Consider the following 15,745-nt stretch of genomic DNA (forward strand, 5'->3'; position numbering starts at 1 on the left):
TCTTCACCAAATGCTCCCAAATAAAGGTTTGAGAGGAATTTTATGAAAGGAAACTGATTATTTAAAGGGTAGACAAGGAAACTTGTCTCATGGTGAAGAATCAACGGTATCAGAAGGCAAATGTTCACTGATTCCCAGCAGCATTGTCCCATGGGAGAGCAGGAGAGGTAGGTCATAGATAGGTGCAGAAAAGATGAAAAGAAAGTCAGAAATTAATTAAGAGGTTAAACTCATCATACGAGAAAAACAAATATTTTTAGATCTATTATTTGTTGGGTTTTTGTTTTTTTTATGGAAGCAATTTTAAAAAGGATCAAGTATTGTTTTAAGGGTAAACCGAAGCAGGTCCACTCAGAGGAAGGGAATGGCTGGTTTCTCTGTCTCCCCCAAAGAAGTGCAATGAGGAACCAGGATGAGCTCAAAGGAAAGCTAAGATGTGGGAGTTTTCCTCGTGTGCTCTGATTAAAGCAATTCATGCTCATTGTGGAAAATCTGAAAAATAAAGTATGAAGAAGTGGGAGCACTCACAACCCCACCACGCAGGTAACCACTGTTAATTTGGGGGCATCTTTCTGAAGCTTTTTAAAGTCAGATCATCTTTGATTTTTGAAACAGTGGAAATGAAGGCTACTCCAGAGCAAGACATTTTACTTTCACATCATGGAAGCAATGCCATATAAGACTTTGCATTCCATAGAGCAAGATGACAGAAGCTTAGGCACCTGGAAAATAACAACTCCACATTCCCAGGGCCCCTTCCCCCAGAGCAAATGTGCCTGAGCTTGGGGAGATGCTACCTGGACCAATCCCCAGCTGGCCCCATCCTCACCTGGCCCAATCCCCACCTGGCCCATCTGCAACTCGAGACACCGATCCAGGTGAGGGTGGAGCGCGCCACATCCTGACAAATGGGAAAGCATCACCCTGGGGCACTTACTGCTCCTAAATCGAGTTCTCAGTTCAGGGGAAAAAAATAAACCAAGAAAGGAATTTTCCACTGCCCCATTAATCATGAGAGCAGCAGCCTGGGAGCAGGAAACACTGGCAGGCATTCCAGGTCGTAGAGCCCACCAGCCCCACCAGCACTCACCATTCTCTAGCAGGGTTACCCTCCACTGTGTTCACCCTAATGCACCCTTGTTTGTGGGGACAGTATTCGGATGCTTTTTACCTAATACACAACGTGGGTAGCAGGCCAGTAGCCCAATCACTTTGCACAGTTCCAATAGGAAGTACAACTTGAAGGCTCTTAGAGCTCCTGACCAGGTATCTTCTGATCTTGGGTTCACAGTAGCTGATACACCCCTGCGATTTAACTCCTTGACTTAAGCATTTTCCTGCCCCTGTGTTTCTCTTTTGAGACAGCTCAGAATAGTGGCCAAGAGGTCACTCCACAACTAACTAGCTGTGTGATCTTAGGCAGGTCATTTAACCTAAGTCTCTGCGCCCTCATCTGTAAAATAATAACAGCATTTCCCTCATGACGTAGTGAAGAGTCAATAAGATAATGTGTGTACAGAACCTGGTACCGAAACACTTAGGGAATGCTAGTTGTGACTTCCAGAAACTCATTCACTTCACAATTATTTATTGATAACCAGCGTGTCTTTGAGGACAAGTGGTTTCTGCTGTCCAGTGGGGGAGACAAAAGTCAAAGACAAACAACTATGACATCACATGATAACTCTGTGAGGTGCATATTATTCACAAACTATCTCATATATCTCCCCAATAATGCTACAAGGTAGACATTAGTGTGCCCATTTTACACCTGATGAGCCTGAGGTCCAGAGGTCACCCGATTAGTCAATGGACACTTGTGGACTTGAACCCAGGTCTTCTGAGTTCAACCCTAGTGCTTTTGATCCACATTCGCCAGTCCCTTTTCTCCCTATCTCTTCCAGGGCCTCTCAAAGCTTCAGGTGGACCTCCAAAGGGTAGCTCAGAAGACCACCTGATGCTAAACACAGCTTTAAATCTGAACTTGAGAGCATTCACCCATTAGGCAGCCAACTTCGCCAGGTTGATGCAAAATTACCTCCAGATTTCCATCACTTGTGGTTCATGTTGTTGCTGCTGCTGCTATCCTTCATCCTTACAGAATTGCAACCCTGAGTGTCACTCTGTGACATATGGCCCCGGGGCTATAAACTGCCACCAGGCCATTGAGGCTGAAGGCTGCCCTTCAATGCCTAACAGTGATGATTAAACATTGCCTATTAAAGGAGCCATAAAGAAGCCAGACATCCTGCATGGATGAGTCGAGTGGAGTACAAACAATGGGCCAGATTTTCCTGTCCCTCAGGGGAGTTACTCTCTCATCATTCACAGAAGAAAAAAATCATGCAGTGAGAACCTGGCAGAGTCATCTACAAGAGGTCCCCGGAAGGGCAGGGACCAGGAAAGGCAGCCTGGACACAGAGGCCCACCCAGTGCTTTAGTGCCCACATTTCTACTCCAGCTAAGAAGTAGAAAACAATTTAATTTCTCCTGAATTCTTATTGTCTGTTTTGCTCATTTGCATTGTTTACTGTGGGAATTGAGCTCCAAAAAGACAGCTGGCCTGGCATGCCATGACATCCAATCTCAGTCTAATTTCCCACTCTGGTCCCTAGACTTCTGAGTATTGCTGGAGAAAGTCCCTAACTTCACTGGGGCCTGCCCTTCTGCTTGGCATCCTGTAGCCATCTCCTGCTGATTCCCTATTAGTTCCCTGTAGAATTCCCAGGGAATCCCAAAAGGAATCCTTTGGAATCCACAACCTGCTTGACCTCCTGCCCTCCCTGTGGACAGCCTGGCCTCCCTGAGAACATCATCCATGTCATCATGACATTTCTCCAGTTCCTGCCATCAGCTTCAAATAACTGGAGGTGTGACATCTGTCATGAGACTCTTTCCTTGCCTCTCTCCCACTTCTGAATCTTTCTCTTCTTCTCTTTTCTCAGAAGACTGATTCGACCTCCTCTTTCCAAGGCCTTTGCTCTTTTTTTTCTTTTTTTTAATATATCTCCATTGATTTCAGAGAGAGGAAAGGAAAGGGAGAGAGAGAGACAGAAACATCAATGATGAGAGAGTCACTGATCGAGCCCACAACCGGGCATGTGCCCTGACCGGGAATCGAACCTTGATTGCCTGGATCCCAGGTCGACGCTCAACCGCTGAGCCATGCCCGGCCCAGCAGGCCTTTGCTCTTGATCTTCTCTCCCACTCCCTGTAGGTTTCTCTCCATTTGGCCCCATCCATCTTCCATCTTGGATCTTGGTAAGGACGCTTAACATGAGATCTAACCTCTTAGCAACACATTATTGTTGACTACATGTACGATGTTGCACATATCTCTAGAGCTTATTCAAATTGCATAACTGCAATGTTATGCTCATTGATTAGTAACTCCCAGCTCCTGGCAACCAACATTTCACTCTCTAAATTTGTGAACTTAACTATTTTAGATACTTCATATAAGTAGAATCACACCACATTTGTACTTCTGTAATAGCTTATTTCACTTAGTGTAATGTACACCAGGTTCATCCATGTTGTCATATATTGCTGTTTTCTTCTTTCTTAAGGCTGAGTGGTATTCCACTGTATGGATAGACCATACTTTGTTTATCCATTCATCTGTCAATTGTTTCCACAACTTGGCTGTTGTGCATAATGCTGCAACAAACATAGGAATGCTAATAGTTCTTCAAGATCCTGATTTCAGTTATTTTGGGTAAACACCCAGAAGTGGATCAAATGGTATTGCTAGATCAGATGGTAGTTCTATTTTTAACCTTTTGATCTGCAAAGTTTTCAGTTTCTCACATCCTTACCAACACTTGTTATTTTTAGCATCATTTTCAGAGGGATTAAACATATTGATGGTTCTAATGATTTTAATAATAGTCACCATCTGTTGAATATCTACTCTATGCTATGCACTAGGCTAAATGTTCTACCTATGTCATCTCATCTAATCACCATAGAAACCCCCATTTTACAGATGAGAAAATACATTTCCTACAAACTAAAAATGTGTGATTCAGTGATTCTGTCTTCATGAGCTCTATTTAAGCTCTGGGAGCTTGGGGGATTAACTGGGACTTAGCCTTGTTGTCTAATTTTAAGAATATCTGAATTTATGCAGCCATGAATTCTCTTTATAAAGAGCTACTCATATGGAATTTGCCACTGCTATTAATCAGCTCTAGCTATGAGTCAATAGGATACCAGAGGCAGGAGAAGCAGTCAAACCTGTTTGTCTTAATATGTCTAAATCATTTCTTTTTTCAGTTTTGAAGTTTTATGCATTTTTTATGCCACTGGATCACCACAGAAGGTATAGCCTATGTCTGAGACATAGTGGGCACTCAATACTTTTATTGAAAAATGTGTTCCCTCTTTAGGATGTAATTGAATTATTGTGCATGCACAGCCATAACATGTAATCAGACAAGTCTGCTTTGCTCACATGGAAACACATCTCCCAAAAGTGCCAAAGAGAAAAACTGTGTTTCTTCAATCCTCTAGGGTTCTAAGACTCTTTCAGATTTGGGAAGAGGCAGAAACCTAAGTCCTATATGATGGCTAATTGCAGCCCTTGCCTGAATACTTGAGAAAACTGTTAGATAAGAGTTCAGACAGCTGGTTGACCTTAAATGATGTCCCAAGGACTCTTTCCAGCTTTTCTGTGCTCCATGAGAAGCACAGGCCAGCAACTACACACAGAGCAAAAGGTTATCCACGGAGAGGACAGTACACTCCCCACACGTGCTCCCCAAGGAAGAACACGGCCTCCGAGTTCTCAATCCAAGCATGAGATAGTAACAGTGGGTCTCATTGACCGTTTCCTCCAGTGAATTTTGCCCTACATAAAGAGAAAGCAATCCAAAAATATCCTCTTTCTTACCCAAATATTAAGCTTCTGATACTTGTTCTGATGGAAAAGGAAAAATACACAGGCCTTCAAGATAATGAATAAACCTAAACTAATATATATTTGGATTGGGAATATCAAGGTAAACACACAGACATGAAATGCTTGCACATCCGTACAGAAACATGTAGACACACATACCTTGGATATAAACACCACTTTTGTGACCATCCTCAATGTGACTTGAATCAGATCCTATTATTGGAAACCAATGTCTCGACAGCTTTAAATTTATTAACCTTTTCATTTTTCTGAGGATCCTTCTGAATATGTGTGGGGCTGATATCCACACTGTCGATATTTTACTCTGGACACCAAGAGTATTTTACATGTTGGGTTAAATGGCATGTTGCATTAGAACATGTTTCAATATTGTCCACCTACTTGACCTCAGACTTGGCTACACTACCAACCCTTGGGGGTAACAAAATCGGCCACAATGGGGCTGACAACACTTTCTGATTGATACACCCTTCACCCAAGGAACTCTACACTGTAATTACCATGATATTCCATGGTCTTGAAATGAGGAAATTCTAGCACAAGGAAAGTAAGCCCCTTGTCTGGTATCAGGTAACAAGAGGAAGTTAGGACAAAACCTGAGAATCTCTAGCATTCTGGATATTTTTCATCACTCTCAGTCATAAGCTTTGTGATTCCAAGAGGCAGAAAAAAATCAAACCCAAGCCCTTGGCAGGCATCCATTTCTCATACTGATTATTTTGATTCTTGCCTTTTTATAACACTATCAGAGAAAAATACAAATTAATACCTGAATTGTACTTACCATTGCTATGCCAGTCCTTAGAATTCTAGGGATTTTTTTAAATGGAATTTCAGACAGACATTTAGAAATTTGACTTTTTGGCCCATTCCTGGTGAGTGAGTGCCTCCACATCCCTGTTTAGTGCCTTTGTAAGGCAGAGTCTTTCATTGTCAATAACTGTCTTTCTAAAGTTTAGTAGCCACCTTTTGAAAGGCAAGTCATTTTGGTTTTCACTTGCTTTGGGTTCATCATGAATGCCTCGATTAGTTCCGCTGATGTGGAGCTTCCTAGTCACCAACATGGAATCTTCTGGTTTCAGGGGTGCTCTGGGTTCAAGAGTAAGTCACAAGAATGAATCAATACCCAGCTGTGTCATGGATGTCACAGATAGCAACTAGTTACCTTTCACAATCCTTACAAAGTATAATAGTTGGCCTCCCTGAAGTGCAAGACCAGCCTCCATTTAAGGATTCCTATGTAACTCTCGTGCTCTTAACCTTCCTAGACACAGAAATGCACTGAACTGGTCTTCCCCGTAGCTCCATCCCAATTCTGCTGCCTCTTCAAGTGTTCCTTCCAGCATCACACCCACTCATCTTCTGTGATCCCATCTTCCATGCAGACTCCAGAAGATTCTCCCAGTCTTTGATGTTTATCCTGAATAAATTATTTGGGATCATTTCCCAAAGCATTAGGTTTGGGGTCACTTAGTATCTCACCTACCCACTCCCAGAAGTGCTTTCAAATCCACTGTTCAAGGACCACTGGAGGGCATGGCAGAGTTAGAACAGGGTAAATATATCTTCTTAGCCCTTCTATTGGCCCTACCCAAAGGATTCTTGACCATCTAGGTACCTCTCCTTCTGACCATGCCATTAACTACTCCTTTCAGGTAACCCATTGGGAACTAAACTCTGGAAAGACTTCAGCAACTAAAGGGATAATAGCTCTTCAACATTAGGGGCTAAATTGGTGACCAGTATAGTTCTCAAGACATTATATACAGTATTTCACTTAATCCCTACAATGACTAAATGCATAAGATATCCCCTTATTGGGAATGAAGCAACTTACATTTTTTGCTCTTAAGTGATAGAGCCTGAATTTGCATCCAGGCCATCTGGCTCCAGAACCTGTCCTCTTTACCACTGTGCTACAGCTAGAAAGGTGAAGGGACACATGGCTGCCTGTTACAAGGTCAACCCTGGCCTTGGTGGCCCAGTTTGTAGGTCAAGGAGTATATCTGGGCCCTCCTAGTCTTCTCTCTTTCCAAATCCTACATCTGGTTTTGGCTCTGGAGAGCGTGTCCCTCTGACTGTCACCCTCGTGCCCCAAACTCATGGGAATAAAGAAACACACACCGGACACAACACCTTCAGAAAGTTTGCCGCACATGCTGCGTCCCCTGCTCACCTTCATTCCTTCTTCCAAAGCCACAGCATCAGTGTTCTGGGTCCTCAATCCCTAACCAAACCTGCTTCTTGGCCAAGCCTAGAGAGACTGGGGATAGAAACCAAACACGCCCAGAGGTGAAGTATAGAGCACCATAAGTTGAAAACAGGCTTCTAAAACTTTGTCCTCATGGTATTTCTGTTCAAATCCCAAACACGAATGGAACCATGGGAAGACCACCATCTCCTGCCTCTCCATACCTCTTCTCCGACAGAGAAAGCAAGACTGGACCCAAATGTCACATGAAGTCAGTGACAGGGAGACCTGATGATTTCAGGGAGCCTGGAATCCCCGTCCTGGGTGCTTACCACTTTCATTCAATACATGACTTTGGAGTGCCCCTCAGGTCCTTGGACAAAGACTCCAGGATTGTGTCTCCATCTTTATTTTGACCAAACCTAAGGGCACCATTAATTAAAAAAAAAAAATCCTGCTTCCTTTTCTGGACTCATACCTAGTTCTGACAAGGCAAGCTATATTAATTAGCATTAGCCAACCACTCTCAGATCTGGGATGAAAGGCAGGAGGCCATGAATGGTGTACCACTATTAATATTATTATTATTATAATTATATTTTATGGCAGTTTCCCTTACCTCTACTGCTCAACACTGGCTAATTTCTCCATTATAAAAAGTGGGTTTTTTATTGGACTGAGTGTTCTCTGATGAGTTTGGTTGAGTTTTACCAGCTGAGACATAATTAAGGGAGGCAAATCTCCAAGAGATACCCGTTACCTACTCCAGTGTGCAGGCAAGCAAGCAATTTTAGAGAAAAATGACCACTCTTTGCAGGTATCCAGTAGGCAACCACACCCTCCTTCAGTCCTCAAAGGGGGTTTTAAGACCAAAGCTTCAATGTTGCAGATTATGCTGGGCTCCAAAGATTCCTAGGGACAACCAAGCAATCAAGTCTAAACATAAGCTGCTTCTGCTGAGAACATTCCCAGAGGGACCCTGGTCCTGAGCACTCTGGCTGTGAGTTTTAACCTGCCTGCTTGAGATGTTGGGCAAGTAACCTCCTTAGGAGAGAAGGTTAAGTGGTCAGGTTGCCTTATAAGGGAGAAACTGCAAGGCGATCGCTCTACCTAAAGCAATGGAAAGCACTCTCAGAAAAATGCTCCTAGAGCCTGAGGGCCAGGACCACAGCTGCTGGTTAGGTTGAGAAGGACTGGCCACTCCCAGTAGAGAGCAGAACTTACAACAGCTCTGGACTCTGACAAGCTGTGAATTTATTACTCACCTTAGCATCTCGAGCTAAGCATCTTTGTCCTCTGATGGAAAACGGGAATGATAAGTAATAATACCTATGAGCAAGGGCCATTGGGATGATTAAGTGAAGAAACACCTGCAAAGCACATAGTAAGTGCTCAGTGTCCAGGGCAGCCACCAAGCCTAGAAACATAGAAAACTACATCAGTGGTTTACTGATATTAATTTCTTTACATGATAAATTAATTGCTACATTTCCAGACCTGGTGGTCACCATATGCATTAGCTGATGTTATTATTAAACAAAGTGCACTGTGCTCCATGTTGAAAGACACAGAAAGGTCCTTTTCCCCCCAAATGTTATATCACTCCTGGTGCCTAGAATTCCCATGGCTGTTCAGTTTCAGTTTCAAGGTGCTAACGGCTTTTTCTACATGCAAAGCTCAACAAAGAAGCCTACTTTTCCCCATCGGCCTCCAGGAAAATATGACAGTTAAATGGAAGATCACAGTTTCTTCCTCTACGCATGGCAGTCCATTTTGATGGTGACACTCTCATGTCCTGCTGGGCTTTCCACACAGCGACAAAGAAGCTCCATTGTCCCTGGGAACCGATCTCCGGAGTGGAAATGACGGCCCTCACCTCTCTTCGCCTAACATAAGCTAAGGAGCGTTGAGTATTCGTTTTATTACTTAAGCCTTCTTTAAACAACCTCTAGACACTCCAGCTCGTGAGTTCCGCGAGGCCTTGCCTAGCTAGAGCTATCAGCAGGGTGATATCCAACAGGAAGCTGAAGCCATGTTAATTACAGGGCCAAGAGGTTGGACTGAGGGGGGCACGGGGCTTCTGTAGGAGACATTCCATATTTCACATGGACGAGCTTGATCCTTTAAGCTCTGAAAACACCCAGAGGGCAAACTGTCAGCACCATGCACAAGAATTTTGCCCTGAACAAAATGACCTTTGAGTTCTTAACTGGTTTCATATTCTTCAGGCCTCTGCATACATATCCCTCTTTGGTCACCCTCTAACATCTTAAATGCATTTATTTGCCAGTAGGGTTGGCCCTCTCTGGCCAACAGCCACTGATGAACATCTATCTAGTCTGCAAACCTTGTAGAAATGTAATCCTTGACAAAGTAGGGAAGTTCAGAGCAAGCCAACACATTGTATCGATTTGCAAATTTCAGCCCATCCTGAGCATCTTTCTCACTAAGTTACTACTCTGTCTTCATAGAAAATCCAGAGACTCTAGAATCAAGCTGGGCCTCTTTCTTGTCGCATCATCACAAACATTAAGTTCAGTGGCTGACAGGTGCAAAGCACAGTTCTAAAACAGGGAATGAAAGATCCATTGACAGGAATGAGACTTTTTTTTAAAGATATGAAATCAAAGCAAGATCTCCCATTCAGGATATCTTTATCAAAAAGCAAACATCTTTTTCTCAGCACTAAGCCAAAGCAGCATTTCTCTTAAGTTTAAGACATGCAGTAGGCTTTTCTAGTTTTCACTGCTGACGCTGAGAACTGTTACACCAGCACTCCACAGTCTAGGACAGGCCCTTGGGGACAGGCTGCTCTGTGTCTTTGGGTAACTCAGATATTTCCCTAGAGCTTCAGTTTCCCAGGTCGTGACAGAGAGAAAACACAGGCCAGCAGGGCACCTTAGAGGACAGCGGGGATGGAAAAAGTGGATTGATACATAACTCTTTCTTTCCTCCTCTCCTTTCACCTTTGTCCAGCCAGCTGGCTACGCGGGCGGACATTCCGCCAGCTCTTCTATCTGTGGTAATGGAAAGCAGAGACACCTAATCCCCAAACTTCATCTTAGACATGCTGTAGTTGGAAACCTCTACCTGCATCAGACCTGCTGGCGATTAGTAAAGAGGCCTGGTGTACACAGTCCTGCTTTCCCTTTGAACGGGTGTGCTAAGGGGCGGAGGAGGGGGCTGGATCTGGAATCTTTGAGGAAAAGTTGCACACAGGGCCTGTCTGATCCACAGACTGGACAGTCAGCCTCTGGGGGAATTGGGGGTGTGGTACTTCAGCCCGAGCAGCGGCAGAGCAGTGAATTCAGCTCCAAATTCCCTCCCTTCAGCCACCACCAATCACATTTAAGGAGGCCCAGTGGCAGTTCCAGGCCCCTCGTCCAGTTAGGAAGGCATGGCCTTCCTGTCTTCTCTGTTATGAGCATAGGACTGAGCGTCAGAACCTGCTCAACCAGTGAACCAGACCAGCATTGACAGTGTAATGGTTGCCAGGCAAATCCTGCCACCCCGGGGAGGGTTGACTTCACACATCGTTGGATTAGGTGCTCATTGTTTGGTATAAAACATTGGGACTGAGAGAAGGCCAGTTCCTATTCACATGCATCCTGCTACTCACCCTCTAGAGACTCCGAAATTTCATTCTGTCAAACTTTCATGCAGGCAAAATGCTGTCATGGAAACGCCCTCACTTCTACCCAGTTAAGAAAAGCAAAATAACAGGGGTCTCTATCTTTTTATTATACTCCTCCATTGCAGAAAGGTCCCCGTAGCAAGAAGACACAGGAAGAGAGTGTCCTCCCTGCCCATCTCGTCAACATGTCTCAATAAAGGCACCTTAAGGTGAACAAGAGCACACTCCACGCACCTTGGTCCAAAGACCTCAAGCTGCCCTGTGAGGTCAGGAGTCCTGCGTAAAACTGTGCAGGGTCTAAGAAAGGAATTTCTCCATTTCCTTATTTCTTTACCCAACATCTTGGTGTCAGAGGAGACCTGCACAGTGAGCCCAATTTCACTTGCTTAATGTCTGATGCAAATAAGGACAAGATCACAGGCCCATCTCTAGTCAGGGCTGGTAAACTCTGCAGAGTAGAAAAAATCCCCAGCTTCCTGTCACACACCTCACCCCAGAGAGGGAGGGAAGAGGACCCTTTTCTCTACTGTCATCTCTAAATCATATCTTTCTCTGGGGGAAGGATGACTACTATTTTTTGACCAAAGAGAAGATGGAAATGTGAGGATGGAAGGAAGAAGCTGGAGCAATATAAGGAAAGGACCATGAGCCAAGGAATGCAGGAGGCCTCTGGAAGCCAGAAAAGGCAGAGAACGTTCTCCACCAGAGCCTCCGGAAGGAGCCACGCCTGCCACACCTCGACCTTGGCCCAGTGAAACTGACTTTAGAATTCAGACCTCCCGAAGCATCAGAGGATAAGTGTGGGCTGTGGTGCGCCACCACATTCTTGGTCATTTGTTGCAGCAGCAGTAGGAAATGAATACAGATTTTGGCTTCATCAAGGCAGTGAACTTGACATTTGTGAAGAGTTTGTCGTGGAGCCGCAGATTTCGGTGTTCCTGGGGATCTGTTACCAGGCCTCTGAGGAACCTCGAATGTCCTGTTTGCCTCACACACTCCCATCTACTGCTACCTAACCAGGATGCAGTCAGATAAGAGGCCAATGGTCTAATGAGTCATTCATGTAGCCAATAAAAGGTATGGAGTTGCCTTATGTGTCACAGGACTACCCTGCTGAGCACAACAGAGCTGGCTGCTCCTTGTGGGTCCACCTCCACCAAAGTGCAGTCTCTGCACCCTGCTGGGTCCAAGTCCCAGCGAATCTCACGAGTGTGTGGCTTTGGGCAAGTTACTTGCTTTCTCTATCCTATAATTTTCTTATCCATAAAACAAGGATAATACTTCCCACGTGAAAGTCTTTTCTGGGAATCAAGTGAGAAAATCAATTTGCCTTCCACACAGGATGTGTTCAACTGGAAACTTACATCATTTCTCAGTGGTATGACAGGTCATGAGCTTTGTTTGATAGCCTGTGTGTATTATGTGACAGACTTCCAACCCATTTTTTCAGTCTCCTCTCATCATCTAAACTAAATAAGCCCCTGATGGTCAGGCTAAACAGATAACCAGTCCTCTTGTCCTTCTAGGAGACCCAGGGTTCCAGGCACTTGTCAGAAGTCCTGTGGTCTTAAGAAGAGTAAACCCAATCAGTTGGTGGCTCAGATATGTAGAATCCTCTGAGGGAGGCCCGGGCGGCTGGCAGGCACCTCAGGCAGCTCTGTCCTACCAGGGAGCCCTGAGGATGCTCAAAGTGAAGAACAGAATGGCTCCGTGCACTGAGTGTCGGTTTATAAAAGACAGGTCCTCTTATGGGCCCACCACAAGGATGGCTGCCTACAGCAGAGGAGAACTGAGAAGAGAATTTATGACTCAGTGTTATGGGATGCCAATGAAGGGAAACCCAGGCAGCTCCGGCTGGGAGTCAGCAGTTACTATGGGTGGGGCTGTGGCGGGATTGGGTGGTGTGTCCAGAGCTGCCTGGTATCCATGCTCAAGAGGAGCCAGCCATCCTGGCAATGGCTGTGAGAGGCGCTCCCAGCCCGGGCGAGTGAGCCTCTGGAGTCCACGAAGAAGGAGAGTAACCACCTTTTACAAGAAGCATTTTACTTAATGACCCCTTCCAGTATATGAAATGGAGTTTTAACGACCCTCCAAAATCAAATGCTCTACCCAAGCACCCCCACACACACACACACACACACACCTTCTCTCCAGGGCCATCGGATTCATTAAAGTGTTGCAGATCAACTGTTCAAAAGGCCAGGCTGCACACGACCAAGTCAATAGCAACCCAAAAAACTCCTCTGTTTCTTCTACTTCTTTAAAAAAAAAAAAATGTTTTTGCGTGTGGGGGGGGTGGGGGTACTTTACAAGTTTGGTCAATAACTATTAACTAATTTTATAATCGGGGGGGGGAGACACAGAACACTTTTATTTTCTAGAAGTTTCTTAGGCCCACAGGCCAAAAAATTAACAATCCCCAATTGGGTTGATTTCTTAGTTGACTACCTGGTGGTAATTAGGCACCCTGTAGACACGAACCAATCTTTCTGCTGTAGGATCCCCCTCAGACCAATCCACCAAATTAGGCCCCAGTTCTGGAGGCAGATTGCCTTGCCTGTCTCCACACTGCATCCCTACGTTGCACAAGCTAGGCCCAAAACGGCTTCTTGAGAAAGACAAACTTTTCTCCAGGTGTTTGCCATCCGTGGGCTTTCACTGGAACCACAGTACAGAGGAGTGCTCTATAATGCATGCCTTTTGTTCAACAGGGCAGGGTAGGGAGGGCTGGACCAGGATGGGCAGGGACAGTGGGCCTGCTCTCCAAATCCCCGCTCCGGTGCCAGCCTGCCAGACTGTGCACACAGACATGACAGGGGATTGTAAAAACACACCACAAACAATGTGGCTAATGTACCGAGATCCCTTGCAAAGAAGCTCAAGGGCAAGTGAGGAAGAGCCTGGAGATACCCAAGTCCACACGGAGCACCCTAAAAGGAGCAGCTTTGGGGAAGCTTGATCTGCTTTCTCTGTCGATGCCTTTCTCCAGGGAGATCAGAGAGAGGGGCACAAGGAAAAAGGACAATTGGACTCCGGCTCTCCCCTCGAATAGCCTGTAAGCAATTCAGGCAGAATTTCTTTACACAATGGATGAGTGAAATATGAACCATGCTGCCAACATCAGCAGGACAAGCAAGTCCTGTGTATTCTGCTTAAGAGGGGCCTGGACACATTTCAGAAAGAGCAGGGACTCTAAAGACTGGGATACTAACTCTTGTCCTGGGTTGACAGTCACAAAATACAAGTTAATTTGTGTTTTGCAAGATAGTACTAAGGGCAGAGGGGAGTGGAACTACCCGGCCCCCTTCTGGAATCAAATGAACTGGTCATAATTCTGACAGGGGTGTGAAGGCGCCTTTCCTAACAAAGGATGTTCTCAAAAAAAAAGGTGAAATAATTTAATGGGATCATAGTCTTTTTCTTCTCAAATGGGTCTTGAGGTCATCTCATGTAAGTATACAGATAAAGAGCCGACTCCCAGAGAAATCAAACCAATGACCTCAGATCGTTCTGCTCATTAAGTGGCACAGCCAGGAACCAAATCCAAGTTCCCAGACTCTTGGGACCATCATCACCATATGATCAAATGATCAATGAGTATCTCTGGATTCCGGGGTCTTCCCTTTCCTGGGCTTTTGCAAAAGAAGTGAACAAGCCCAATCTGAGGGTGTAGTCACACCATTCAAGCAAGATGGAATAAACAAAAATGAAAATGTTTTTCAGAAGTTTGTTTCTTTTGAAAGCACAGGAAAGGGGTTGGCATGTTACCCAGCTGTTTTGGAGAACAGTTAAAATTCATGTTCTATGGATAAACCTGCAATATAATGTGCCGTCCGTCATTCCAAAGTTCTCTTTTGGCCTTTTATTTTTTAACTTAAAAAATTTTAATCACTCCTTAGCTTGGAAATTGGAAGGAATTTATCGACAGAGGAGTCGATCATGGCTGCCGTCCTGGAGAGATCACAGAAATGGTTCTAGATTTTGGGGTGGATTTGGGGTTGAGGACAGGGAGATAGAACAAAAGAGTACATGGAGCAATAATGTTTTTAGATCTTTGAAACGTAAATAAGACAATTCGCCATTGTGAGGAAAGCGTCAGAAGTGGGGGGTGGATGGCATTTGAGTTTGGGTGTTTTAATTTTGTGAGCAGGTGGTTTAGCAAACTCAGGCCAGCCGTGCAGGACCCAGGAAAATTTTCTCCCTTCCCAGAGTCCTAGACTCAGGAAATACTACAATGAAATCCTGTGATGAGGAGTCAGCTTTTTAAATAATTTGAAAAACTTAGACAGGTTTAGAAAATACATTGATCTCAGAAGGCAGGCTCTGGGTGGCCCCACTTCTGTCGCCTGGCGACCAAGCCAGAGGCCCAAGTGGGGATCTCGTCACGGGGCATATAGTTTTTTTGAAAGGGGAATAACATATAGATGTCACAATGTAAGAACGAGACACTGCCGTCTTGGTTCCTCTATTTCCTGATCTGTTTAAAAAACAAAAAGTGGTTTTAAATGGACTTCAACCTGGACACTCTCTGGGTTAATGGTTACATTTAAAAAGGGTGCTTAAATTAACAATGTTTTACTTTGTAAACTTTCACTGTTAGACATATGGGCATTGTTCACAAATAGCAATGCTGTGCAATGACCGCGTAGTATATTTCCCTATTATGTTGGCTTTTTTTAAGTGTTTTAGAGAAATAATACAAACTTGTGTACATATTTCTCAAGCAATCTATAGCTGAGCTAATGCAACTATTTCAAAAGCGAGGCAAAACAGATTGGAAATTAATTAGGGGTACAATTTACTCAAAAATACTTAAGCAACGTTTTAGATCTGCAATCTTGGCCCGTTTTCCTAGGTGAAACCCTCTCTAGTATTGCTCTCTTAGTGTGCCTTATATTTATTTGAAGTGAAGAAAAAAAGAGAAAACCATTGAAACCATGAAAACATATAACCTTCTAAAGAAGAAACTGAATCATCGCTCTCATATATATTTTTC

The sequence above is a fragment of the Miniopterus natalensis genome, chromosome 1, assembly GCF_054644295.1.
Source record: "Miniopterus natalensis isolate mMinNat1 chromosome 1, mMinNat1.hap1, whole genome shotgun sequence".
Taxonomy (NCBI): Eukaryota; Metazoa; Chordata; class Mammalia; order Chiroptera; family Miniopteridae; genus Miniopterus; species Miniopterus natalensis.